Genomic DNA, 13322 nt, shown 5'->3' with positions numbered 1-13322 from the left:
AATGGATAAGAAGTCGTTTTAAAGCAGCGTCTAGTTTCTGTCTTAAACTGCCTAAGTAGCTGCATCTGTTATGAAGAAGGTGGTTATTTAATTTTTAGTTTGCCTCAGGGTTCATCACAGCGGTGTGATGTGCTTCAGACCCCAGCACAGGAGAATGCCGTGAGCGTGTTCAGAGTAAATCTTCTGTATCATAACTTCTTATAGGTTTTTCTAGTTGACTCCTTAAAAACATGTTAAGCTAAAAGCAAACCTCAGATCTCCGGTACAGTTCTGGCACTCGCTTGGTGCAGAGGACTGTATCTCTGACGTTGCTTAATGCACAGCATATGGCATATTTCACAGCGTGCCCCGTGCTAGATGCAGAGACGCCCGGGAGGGAACGTTAAAGGGCTTCAGTGCAGCTCTCCGCTGGGTTCCCCTGATGACCTAAGAGAGGGGCAGTTTGTTACGCCTTATGTGGATTAGCTGATGGCTCTTAAAACTTTTTAAAACTTATATGATAACAAGTATTATAATAACCAGTTTAGATTTATGTGGCCTCTCTGTTTTATTTCCTTCCAGCACGTAGAGTCGGGGACATTTCAGACCCTCCAGCAATTTTCTTCTAACTGAAAAAACCTAGATGAGGTTACTAAGCAAAAGGCTGACATCTGTGAAAACTTCTTTTAAAGGCTAACTTCTGTCCTAGGATGAAACGTAATAGCGTTTATGAAACATTCACGGATGCATTTTTATAGCACAGAGAGCTCTTAAATGATAGCAGTATAGTTGTTTGATTGGGTTTTAACCGGACTATAGTGCTGTCTTTACTGTTTTGTGAGTTCCATGTATCAGCCTTCCTTTTAGACTCACTTGTGTGAACAATAGTTTTCAGACGTCAGTGCTGGAGAAAGCTCTACTCCCTGTGCACAAAACTCTGGTGTGCGCTTCCAGGAATTGATGAGTAGTAAGTAACCTTGCGGTTTGGAGATGAGGCAGATCAACCTGGTAGTATACCAAGCTGCTGAGAGTAAGCATAACTCTGTGATAACACAAATATTTTTTGTGTCTCATCAGCGTTTAAGATTCGAGGGCTAGACTTAAGCTTTTAAATTTGAGGTTAAACTGGTGCATACAAGGTTAGTTGGCCATCTCAGAAGAATTTGAAAAGCAATATGGTAACTTGTTCTTGCTTAGGGTTTAGAGAGGCTGAGTTTATTCAGTGAACTAGGATTCGCTTGCGAGAACGTACTTAATAGAGACGTTGACTTTGCTTGTCCTGTCGAAGAAGCTAAGCTGCAGGGGTGAGCTGCTTGGCCTTAGAAGGCCAAGTGTCAGAAAGAACAAAAGGTGAAAGGCATGTAATCGTTGTCGTGTTCTTGGCCCTCATAATTTTTGCTGTAGTTCACAGATCTCTTAAATTCTGGACTAATGGCTGCGTGAAGAGCAGCAGCAGCTATTTCACAGTGTTCTATTGGAACGTTTTACCTCACAGACAAACCACGGATATAGACAACATCTAGCGGATTTTTTTGAAATAGGGTGTTACTGGAGCATTCGGTTCCAAACCATAACATTTAATTCATATCTCTCAGTGGCTGCAACCTTATGGCAATAGCGTATAAAGATCACCCAGGAACATGCTGTTCTGTTCTTTTAAATACTGTCTTCACTTTTTATTCTTCTAGACTCTCATGAAACTCTTTCACTGATCAATCCTTTTCAGTAAAACTGTGTTTTAAAGTTTATATTTGTAGATTAGCACTAAATGCACTAACTCAGATTTTCTGATGTAGGCAGTGAAGAAAAAAAGACCTTAACTCCCGTGAATCAAAATTCTGCTCGTAAACGAAATGTCAAGTCAGCCACCGGATATACCCGAGTATCTCTGTTCTCTGTGGTGCATGGCAACCTGTAATCGTGTATGACATAACACTCTGTTGATCTGTAGTCTTCAGCTAGTTTGTCTAACTTATAATTAAAAACAAATTGATTACATCTACCATGACAGAAATATTTTTAATCTCAGAAGAGCATTTATATGTTGAATTTCTTTTTAAAAGAAATTTCTTGATGGCCACACACCAAGCAGCTTTTTAGACTGTTGTGCTGTGCTGCATTGCTGGTCTGCACTGCTTTCTGTGTCCCTTTGAGCTAAAAGTTCCTCATACCAGTCTAGATTGGAAACTTTTTCTTTGCTTTAGTTAATAGAAGATCTAACAGGACCACTTAAAATGGTTTGCCACTAAGCTTGTAAAGTTTTGTTTGTGCAAATGCTATAGAATGTTTGGGCTGAAGGAGCCAAGCTAAACGTTATTTAAATGGTGTTAAAATGCAACCCAAGGAAAACTCAGTTGAATATATAACCTGAAGAAAAAGTGAGACAACTCCGTTGGGGGGAGTGGGGAGTCTTGTTGAGAAGTTCCATTAAATGAACTAGCGAGAGTCTTCTGGTATTGCAAGAAACGTATGTCACTAGAGCTTTGATTCTTGTTTCTTCATGATAAATTGAAAGCACGCTTTTTAATAGTTCCGTTGCTTTGAAGATGCACTTTTTGTGCAGAGTAATACCTTTTTGAGAGGACTCTGCAGATCAAATAGTGTTCGCAGAAACAATATTACCATAAAACTGGCCTAAACTTTTTTTTTAGTTTCATCTTTAATAGTAGCTTTCTGAATATAGCAGCATTAGGTCTGTGTTGCAGTTTACCTTGTATTACATTCTATGATAGTCTTCTAACTGCGTAGCATAGATTGAAGTTTTTACTGTCGTAGGTCTCATGCAGAGCTAAAAAGAGATGCAACTGTTCACTACTGTAGAGAGAAATGACACAATGTAGAGAAATTGAGTGGTGAAACAAGTATTTGCCGTTTCCCAAGGGTAGCTGGAAATTCCTTCTAGAGGAGGAACCCCCAAAACATCCTACATCTCGCACAGGAAAGGAGAGACATGAAATTAGGTCTAAGACTTGCATACATAAATGTGTAAGTTGTGAAGCTCCACAAAGGAACATATCTGCGAACAGAGTAATACAGCTGACCTTGCAGCTTTGTCTTTGGTATGTACTGGTCGATACCACGTTTGCTAAGTAACTTAAAATCCTACCAAAAAAAAAAAAAAAGTTAAAAGGTTTATGGGCCTGTTGTGTTGTGGAGAAAACTAATAACGTAATAGTTGACTTCTAGTGGTGAGCTCAATGACCTTTTTTTTTTTTTTTTTTTTTTTTTTAACTTCGAGCTTTGCAACTAAGTTATTAGCCTTGTGAGTGAATGATGGAGACAAATTAGGGTTTAGAAGTTGGGAGTACGTAAACATATCCACAAACATTCGGCATCTTTTAAACCTTTTGGAAAAGTTTCTTAGCACTGCTTCCTTTAATTGTGCAGTAGATTCGTGTCATGAGAGTTTGCTTAGTAGTGCTTTAGTTCTCATATGGAGTTCTGTGCTTATGTCATTTTCTTCAGCAGAAATGCTTTCTATATATATAAAATATGACTTTGGCTTTTTGTAGCACTTACGGTGACCTAATTTTATCTGAGATAATATGTAAGTACAGTGAGCAGATTAAAGGCACTTGCTTGGTGGTTGTTGCACCCTCCTATTCCAAGAGGAAAAAGTGATACGGAGAAACTAGTCAGAGGTGTTCTGGGCAATATCTGCTTTCTATTTGAATATGAAACATAAGGCTTTGTGTTTTTTCACCCGTTTATGTCTAGTGCTCTTCCGATTAGTAGCATTATATGTATATAAAAGTTTATTTGGAGAATTAAGCTGTGTGTTTGAGTTCTTGATGAATATACACTTAGTAGCCTAGAATCTGGTTTAATTGGTAGCTCATCTGTGTTAAATTTTTTTTTTTTTTTTTAACTTTGAGGGATTCTTTATCTTTCTAAATTGATAAAACTTGAAAGACTAATCAGTTCTGTGCTCTGTCGGAGTAGCTAAATTGAGTGTGTCCACATTTAGGTGCAATTTAGAAGCTTAGTCATCTGCTTACTCTGGCATTTCCGTGTGGTCTGGAGTTTCTGTTATACAAATATATTATTATGGTGTTTTTGGCCTAGGTGAACATAGCTGCTGAAGTTGCACTGGCTTATAAGAAGTTTTCAACTTCCTCAGTTTTGTCTCCAAATTAAATCCAAGCTCTTGTCTTGAGTGCTTCCATGTTACTACAGAACCCATTGTTAAGCACACGCAAATATAGTCGTATTGACTCTCACATTGACACTCTGTTCTGTACGAATTCGTCCCACTAGGGATTACCACTCGATTCTTTGTGTAGTAATAGTCTCCAAAGCCTGCGTGGTCCTCCCCCCACTCCCTTCCCCCCCCCCCCCCCAGGTCATGTGTCAAGGAGTAGGCATACATGGCTTTGGCTTAGGAGAATTTGCCATCAAAGGTACTGATCCTGGAAAAACTTTACTGAGTTGCTTAGGCTCATTTGGGTAACTTCCCTTTCATAGTGACTGCTCGCGCTTGACTGAATGCAGACATGGATTTGTGTATTGGAGCAGTCTTGCAATATTGTTACCTCATTTCGAAGTGTTGGGAACAGAAAGGAGGATGAAATTAGCCTTTTTAAATTCTGATAGCTACACAAACTAGCACTAGGCACTGCCTTATTGTCTGTAGCTATTTGTTCAGATTTGGTTAAGATTCTGAGATCGAGGGGACCAGATTACTTCAGTTTTTTTTTTTAAATGAACTGCTGTGAGGCCATTCACTTTTTTGTGCCCTTACTTTTCCAGCTGAGTATTGATTCATGCAAAAGCAGCAAATGAAAGAAATGTTGCCCTTCCAAAGAACAGTGGTTGTGTTTTTGGTGGTCCTAAAATATAGATGATAAGTATTGTTTTTTGTTTTTTTTTTTTTTCTCCTTCCCTGGAATTTGTATGTGCACGTACAGAGAAGTGTAAGTGTGTATCAGAGTAGGCCTAGCTTTTCTGGATTTTTTTCAGGGCCTGTACGGATGGATAATGATACCAAAAATAAATCCTAATACACTTTTATTCTTACAGTTTATTCTTACAATTATCTGTATGAAAATCCTTGCCTTGTGCACTGTGTCTCACTTGTAAGTTGGTTGCTATCAAGTCATTTGACCTTGACAGTGCGCACTGTCAGTAATCTTTTGGAATGTCACTGCCATGCCCATTTCATATTTTTTAGTTCAGGCGTTTCTAGTTGTAGCTAAAACAAAATAACCAGCCCTACATGGACACGAACGTTTGCTGTCTGCGTATTAGCGGTATCTAACCCATTCCTCAGCTTCTGCAGAGCAGAAAAAAAATGGTTTTCCCCATGTGAATCTCAAGAGATGTTTGGTGAGGCACAAAGATGATAGGGAAAAAAAAAAACTTGGTTCAAATAAGGATATTCAGTGAGTAAGTTTCTGCCATAGAACATTAAAAATTAAGCTCTCTTGCTTGGGAGACTCTTCAGGAGACTTAAATCAGGATGCGTTCCCTCCCAGAGCTCAAAGGACTTGAAGCTTAATTGTTGTAGAACTCTTGACGCAGTTCCTGTTACTCACAGCGCCTGATTTCCCGTGGTTGCCTGTTGCTGCAGCTGATCTTTTAAAATGAAGAGCTTTTTGCCACTTGTTGGTCTGGTGGGATCCGTTTTTCTTGATCAGTAGACTTAATCATGCCTGAACAAAGGTGGAGAATGGAAGCTGTTGCTTAAGTATCGCAGATATGTTGGCTTATACCTGTTTCACCAGAATTGAATGGAGAATTGTTTTGCTTTGAGTTCAAAGCTGAAATTTGTCAAGATCCTTTCTTAATCAAAACTGTGTTGCTGTTTGCGTTTTCCACATCTTCTACCTGCTAAGGTTGGTCTAATGTCCAGATAAATTTTCTGAAGACTGAATTTGAATTGCCTTTTTTTCCCCCCACCTTCATCTTAAGACTGCAGTGAGCATTCCAGCAATGTTTCAAGGCAATGAAATAATTTATGTTTTTTAACATATATCTAATTAAAAAGTAAATTGCCCCCACGCCTAGTAAATCCTGATTTGCTTTGTCTTTTTTCAACTTGCCTCTTTCTCTAAATCCAAACCTACAATACATAACTAAATCTTTACAGTTCAGAACGAGCAATGTAAACTGCACCTTCTGCACCCTCTTTTCAAAAGTGCCTCCAGCCCTAAGAGATGGTACATGGTAGCAAACTTTCTGTGATTACCAGGGTCATTCTTCTATTTTAAGTTAGCCTGAGACACCTAAATGAGTTATATAAAGTGCAGCTCTGCTGCTTGACTTCAGTTTTGAGATATGCTTCACTGTGCCTTCTAACACTATAACTACCGAATTATCTGAAATGTTGTGTTAACCTTTGGAAGAGATTGTGGAATGCTCTTCATAAGTAACCTAGTACCCCTCATTTCTTTCGCCTGTTTGTTATCCGTGACTACAGGCAGATACTGGATCAGATGGAGTATTTCTCTAGCTCGATATTGAAATGTTGTTCAACAGTGGCTGGTCTTTTATGGCTGGAGCAAAAGTACGAGTATAACCAAGTACGCCGCTTCAGTGCTAGCGGATCATGTTTGACGATGGCGCAGAGGATGACTAGAAGCGATAAGTGGCAAGGATTTCTTCAGGTAATTGTCTTTCCGTACGTTCTTATTATGAGGATGCATAGATGAGCAGTGTTATCTAGAAAATGTTATCACAGTAACATTTGTATCATGGTAAATTCTGTGCCCCGTCCTCTTTTGTGCAGTCCGTGAGACAGACGCAGTGGGCCTCTCATCCCTGGCTCCTTTGTGCTCCTTGGGTGATAAGGAGTTTCTGTTCATTCTTGATGATTGAACTGCATTATTATGTTATTACATGGTATTTGGCCCAGGTGCTGCTGTTGTCATTCCAACCCCTTTTAGGTTCGTTAATGGGTTTTGTGTGGCTGTACCAGTTTGGCCTTTTTCCCCGAGTAGTTCTCGGGGTAAGAAAAGGCTGGGATCTAGTAATATGGTGGCTGTAACGTGGCTGAAGCAGTTCTGTTTTCAGGATGTTTAAAGCCTTTTCTCCGGAAACCCATAATGCTCTCGCTATTTTCAGATCTCCTTTCAATGCTGTCCAGTCAGATTCCTCATTTAAGATGTTAAATGGCTCTCAGGAATGGAAAGAACTTGTTCTTCCCCATTGAGAAATGGCCTTGTAAACAACAGAAATTCTTTTCTAATGGTACTAAATAAATAACAGATCTGCTTATTTATGTAAAGGGCCCAAGTCTGTGATCTTATACTCACAGGGTAAATTTTGGACAAGTTCTAAAGGTTATGTTATCTCTAGAAAACAGTGAAAAGAGATAGGGCTTCGGAGGCTGATTCTTCCTTCTCTGCCAGATACTTTGGAGTTTACCCTCTCCAACTGAATCTGATCTGTCAGTTGCCTCTGTCAGAATAAATTTGTCTTGTATTTCAGTTTTATGCCGTATGTTTGGTGGCTGCAATATATTTTTAATCCTATTTTGATGGATTGATGGATTTCTGGATCATCAGACTTCTACCTTTCTATCTGTTTATTTTTTTCCTAGGACCTTAATTTATATTTTGTCCCTCATGGGGGAAATCGTTTTAACCAGTGGCTATATTCTTTCCTTTCTTGTCACTTGTGAAGGGAGCATTTTCAATAGCCATCAGTTCAGCTAAAATGGTGAAGAAGATCCAGTGTTTTAAAGATGGTCCTTTGTTCATTTCCTACGTTCATTTCCCATTGATTTAATTAAGATAAAGTAACGCTCCATAACTTACTTCTAAATTGATTTCAGAGTTTATCTTGCTCGCAGAATTGCTTTTACCAATCCTTTCCTTAAAACTTGCAGTACTGTTGCAGAAGCCATCCTGAACTTGTATCGACTGGACTTTTGGGGAGAAGCCTTTGTGTCTCCTACAGCAAGGCCACTAGGACTTGCCTACCTGCTTGCAGAGAACTGCATGCTGGATAGCAGCCTAACGGAAATAGTGTCCGACTACTAAGGAAAACCCTCAAAAACCTATTGCACGTAGGAGAACCAGATATTTGGAGTAGCATTCTTAGAGCTGAAGAATCTCACTGGCTGTTGTATGGAGCTCTGCTCAAGCTGGTGTGAGATACTAGGCCTTTAGCAGTCTTTTTAGGGGTTTAATTGGAGAGACCTTAACTGTCTTATGTGTAGTGCTTTGTGGAGGTGACTGTAGTCACCTGTGGTGTGGCTGGACATACAGGCAGTCACTCAAAAAGCAAGATGGATCAGTTGTCTGTAATTTTTCAGAATTGTTTCTCTGTATGCCTTTGCAGCTGTTTCTGCCTCCATAGTCAGAGGAAGATCACATTTTCTATTTCAGCCAGAACTATGTGTGAGAGGTGGGATAAACCGCTTTGGAGGTTAGCGCTTTGGAGGTTAATAACCCATTTTAACAGCCTGTGAACGTGCTTGGGTGGAGCGGGCAGTAGGGCTGGGCCTGTTGATTGACTCAGTTTCTGAATGGATTTTTTTTTTCTTTTGTTTTGGTGGTTTTGCTTGGGAGAAACTGGCCTCATTAAAAAACAAAAACAAAAACTTGTTTTATAAAATTTTCATGATGTCATATAAAAATAAATGATGCAAGTTAGGCCACTGTTGAGGTCAGTGCCTGCTATACTGATCAGCATGATCATCTGCTTGTCTCTGTTCATCTGCTCTTTTGGTCTTTGCTCAGAGCCCTTTGAAGCTTATTCGTTGGTACAATGCTTAGCGTGAAGAAGTCTTGAGCTACCGTAAGGATACTCCTATGCATGAGGACAGAAATGGCAGTAAATGAGAACTGTCATGTTAGTGAGTTTGAGGTTTTGATCTGCAAAATCACAGTACTCCAAAATGTGGTTTTAATGTCTGACTCCACACTGTTTTTTCCCAATAGCCGGGTTCTGGGGTGGTGGAGGAATATGCTATTTCTTGTGAATGAACATTCTCATGAAATATTTCAAAAGACAGCCTCTTAACTATTAAGTAAATAATATGCGGAAAGCAAAGGCGTAGGTGCATTCTTGTGCATACTAATAGCTAGTTAGGGAGCTACTTCTTGGTCTCTGTTCTTTCATTTGTTTTTTTCCTTTTTTCCTGCAGCTGTTAAGAAATGTGTTAGTTAATTTGTACAAAACAAGTGTATTAGTAGAATGCACGGTATTACTAACACAGGCTGTTCTAAAGATACTAATGAATAAAACTGGTAATTATAAAAGGTACAGACAGCTCTGAGCCGTATATGCTTTCTCAGATCATAGAAGAACTGAATGTTCCAAATCAGTTCAGTCAAACTGACCTACTGTATTAGGGTTTTCACTGAAATCTTTTGCTGGGTAGGCACTGTTGAATGATTAGTACTTCTTTGGATATTTTAGCGACTTTTAAGCTTGAGGAAGTACTCAGCTGCCTGACTGGCAAAAATGGTGTTTAGCATTAGTAGTAGATACGATTTCATATATGACAAGTAGGTATTAACGGCCTAATATGAAAACTTGACTTTGAAAGGTCTTTCCTCAAACAGCTTGCCCCAAAGTAGAAAAATTTCTAATTCCTAATTTCAGTTTTTCTGTAGAGAGTTCCAAAAGGTCACTCTAATATGAAAGAAATTTCCCTGGAATTCTGTAATCACGTTCCTTGGAACATACTATCTTGTCAAGGTTGGATGATCGAAGAAACTCATAACTGTTACCCAGCAGTTTATATATGATAATCTAGAGACTTTAATATTACTGATTACTTGAATATTACTGATTTTTGTTTCCTGGTGATAAATAAATAGCAAAGAACACGGAATACTTGTCTGCCAAAGATTTGATTGCCCAGTCTTGGCTATCCTTTAGAATGTAACTAGTATACAGTGTCTGCAGCACAAAGCTGGCATAACGTAAAGACCATTTAAAAAAAAAAAAACAACACTTGCATAGATGTGTATTTGCTCTCCTTAGTGACAGATATGGAGGTGCTAATCTTTAATTAAAGAAAGTCATGTTGTTCAAACTTACAGAAATTGTAGAAAGGAAAAAACTGCATCCTGAAAGCAGTTCAAATAATCTGGTATGTCTCCCTGTCAGTCATGATGCATGCTTTGCCTTAATTTTAATGAAACTTTAATTTAGGGACTTTTCCTAAATTTATCTTTCATCTGTATAGCAGTTTTGTTTTGGTTGGGGAGGCTTTATGTTAAGTAGACTTTTGAAATGCTGATTTCTGAAAAACTTGGAGGAAACTGCTTCGCTTTGCTCTTCTCACCTTTCTTCTTTGAAGAGGTGGTGGAGGTGGTAGTGGTTACATTGTTGACTAGTGGTTACAACATCATTTACTGAGGTGGGAACTTATAGCTGTAATTATAACCTACTCTGAAGTTGCAGCAGAGTGATGAGAGGGGGCTAGTCGTCTCTTCCTCATGACGATGTTGAGCTGGTTAGAGGTAGCACTTCAGGAATTTAACTGGGAAGCAATAAGAGAACTCATTGTAATCAAGTAGTACAGGGAACTGATTGTGCATTTTTGAAATGTCCAAATAAATGTAGTAGGGAGGTAAGCTGGAGATAGGAATATAGTGGCGAAACAAATAAGTTCTTGAGCGAAGAAAAAACGTTCATTTTCTAGAAATGGAAGTGTATGTTGAGAAATAAGGCCTCAAGGCAAAGACGGTGTTTTTTAAGTGAGGAGAACATACATCTACTCTGATAAGAATGCAAAAGTGTCTGAAACAAAAACCGACAATCCATCAGAGTAGTGAGTTTCAATGGATAACATGAAAAGGCATCAAAAGATAAGGACTAATCAAAAGTTCTTATGTTGTAATTTTTTTTCTTGTGTGGGAACTCCTTGAGTTAATTGCTCATGAGAATTATTAGAAGTTAAAAATGAATTATTCCTAAATAACATTAACTCTACTTTTTAGAAGAAACGTTTTCCAAGGATGTCCTTACATTGTTCTTGGGTGTATAAGATGCTTAGTGCAAAATGGTTTTACAAGGATGAGTTGTTTTGGTAACTTGAAACGTCAAATGCTCCACATGCTTAGAGAATGTTGCTGAAGTTTACATGCATTTTTTTGTAATGTGAACAAGTAATGCTTGATTATCTAGAGATTTAAAAAAAAATAGCGGCTAGAAGTCAAGGAGAACTCTCATGAAGAACAGTAATTTTTATCAGTCCTCATTTTTTTTTCTTTATTGCATTCAGTTCATACAGTGCTCAGTTAAATGAGAATTAAGTCTACTGTGGAAATTTTTCTTAAAATTTTGCGGAAGGATAAATGATTGCTATAAACTGTAGTAATGACCTTAGCTCTAAATGGTGCTTATACTTAGAACCTTTTTCCTAATTTCAGGCATCACAGAACGTTGTGTTTTACATTGGCCAACAAGGCATTCCTATTTGAGATAATAATGAATGAGTAACTTGCATTACTGGGAGAACTACCTTTAAAGCCCAAAATTAAAGGGCACTGTGAAGTGTGAGAACATGTCTATTGATATCCCAGTGAAGATTATGCATTTGATGGCTGAGTGAAATTATGACCCAAAGAATGTTTGAAGTTGTCTGCTTTCTACCTATATGTATGCTTGGTCTTTGTTTGAAAACTACTGAACTGATGTGGTAGCCACACCTACATGCCCATATAACCAGCTGGTATGCCTTGGATATGGAAAAGGAGAGAGGGTTGTAGGACTTAAATAGGTATGGTTAGTTAAAAGAAGAATTCAGGAATTGAAAATAAACAGCAAGAAGCTAAAAATGAAGTATTGTATTTGTATATGCACCTTGATTATGGAGCTTTTTGGAGGAATGAAAATGATTGACCTGAAACAACACAGTACTATACTCTTTCCTAAAAAATGTGCATATCCTGGCTTCTGCATATTAAATCACATTTCTGTAGCAACTGTTTTTTAAAGTATTTCCTATAATTTTCTTTGTGACTCAGATCTAAAGCTTTCTTCCTCCCCCCTACCCTGAAAAAAGCTACTCCAAGGTTTCATCCTTTCATATGTAGAAAAAGTAGAATCATAAAATTATCAGGTTGTGCGGGACCTAAGAGGTCATCTGGTCCAACCTTCGGCTTAAAGCAGGGTCAACATCAAGTTCAGACCTGGTTGCTCAGGGGTTTGTCCAGCTGGGCCTTGAAAAATAGCAAGGATGGAGACTCCACAGTATCTCTGTGCAAGCTGTTCTAGGTCTTAACTATCCTCATAGTAAGCTTTTTATACAATTGGAAACTCCCCTGTTTCAACTTAACGACCATTGTTTTTCCTTCTCTTGCTGCGTGACTCGATAAAGAGTCTTACTCTATCGTCTTAGTAACGTCTTGTTAGATACTGGAAGACTGCTATTCATTCTCCTCAAAGCTTGCCCTTCAGGCTGAACAAGGCAAGCTTCCTCAACCTCTTTTCACAGGGCGTGAATTCAGACCCCTGATTCTTAAACTAAATCCAGTAGAGGATCATTAAAGTTTATCAAATTTATCATAATTTTTCTTGTACTGAGGGCCCAAAACTGGACATGGTATTCTACATGTAGTCAAGGTAGATAATATCCGCTGCTCTCCCTTCAACAACAGATCTAGTCGTTTCAGCATAGAAGGTAGTCTGGTTGGTAAAGTATGTTTTACCCTTAGTAGACCTGTGTTGACTGCTTTTAGTCATCTTCTTTCATGTGCCCAGAAATTGCTTCCAACAGGACTTGCTTTGTGACTTTTCCAGGGACTGAGGAGAGGCTGATACCGACCAGCCTGTACTTCACCATATCATTCTTCTTGCCCTTTTTGAAGGTAAATGGAAGATTTACCTTTATCAAAGATGATAAAGAGCAGCCTTGGAGTGACATCAGCCAGGTCTCTCTGCACCTTCAGATGCATGCTGTCTGTTTTCACAGGCTTATATGGGTAAGGATTTCTTAAGAGATGCCTGACATGATCCTCTTCTGCTATTGGTCATTCCTCTCCTCCTTGAACCTTGCCTTTAGGCATAAAGGCTTAGGAGACCTTGTCGGTGAACATCGACACAAAGAACGCATTGAGTATCTCAGTCTCACTTAAGTCATCACCTTTTCCTAATTTATTCTTTTCCGGCTAATGTAGTGCTAGAAGCTTTTCTTGTCCTTGATGTCCCTAGCCAGTTTGAACTCTAGCTCAGTTTTGACTTTCAGAATACTATCCTTGCATACCTGAGCAACGTTTCTGTGTTCCTGTGTAGCATAGCCTTGCTTCTGCTCGTGCCCCTTTTGCACTCAAGTTCAATCATGAGTTGCCTGTTTAGCCACAGTGGTCTTCTGATACACCTGCTCATTTTCTTCAGTATCTACGCGGAGTGTTCTCATGCTAAGGTTGTCCTTAAAGACCTAT

General features: G+C 38.8%; 1 protein-coding gene across 4 annotated transcripts in view; it reads left to right on the top strand.

Annotated features, from left to right (window-relative positions):
* The window catches only part of SLIT3 (slit guidance ligand 3), a 617690-nt gene that overhangs the window by 102116 nt on the left and 502252 nt on the right, over nucleotides 1–13322 (top strand). Inside the window, exon 1 of one of the 4 annotated variants that reach the window (XM_068960055.1) lies at nucleotides 6367–6584. The exons of the other annotated variants lie outside the window; for them this stretch is intronic. The gene's annotated coding sequence lies outside the window, so the exon portion shown is untranslated. Of the gene's footprint in view, nucleotides 1–6366; nucleotides 6585–13322 lie in introns of those variants that run through there. 4 annotated transcript variants of the gene reach the window in all.

This window comes from Struthio camelus, chromosome 13 (genome assembly GCF_040807025.1).
Source record: "Struthio camelus isolate bStrCam1 chromosome 13, bStrCam1.hap1, whole genome shotgun sequence".
NCBI classification, from domain to species: domain Eukaryota; kingdom Metazoa; phylum Chordata; class Aves; order Struthioniformes; family Struthionidae; genus Struthio; species Struthio camelus.
The sequence above is the reverse complement of the archived record's forward strand: the minus strand, read 5'-3'. Positions and strand labels throughout refer to the sequence as shown.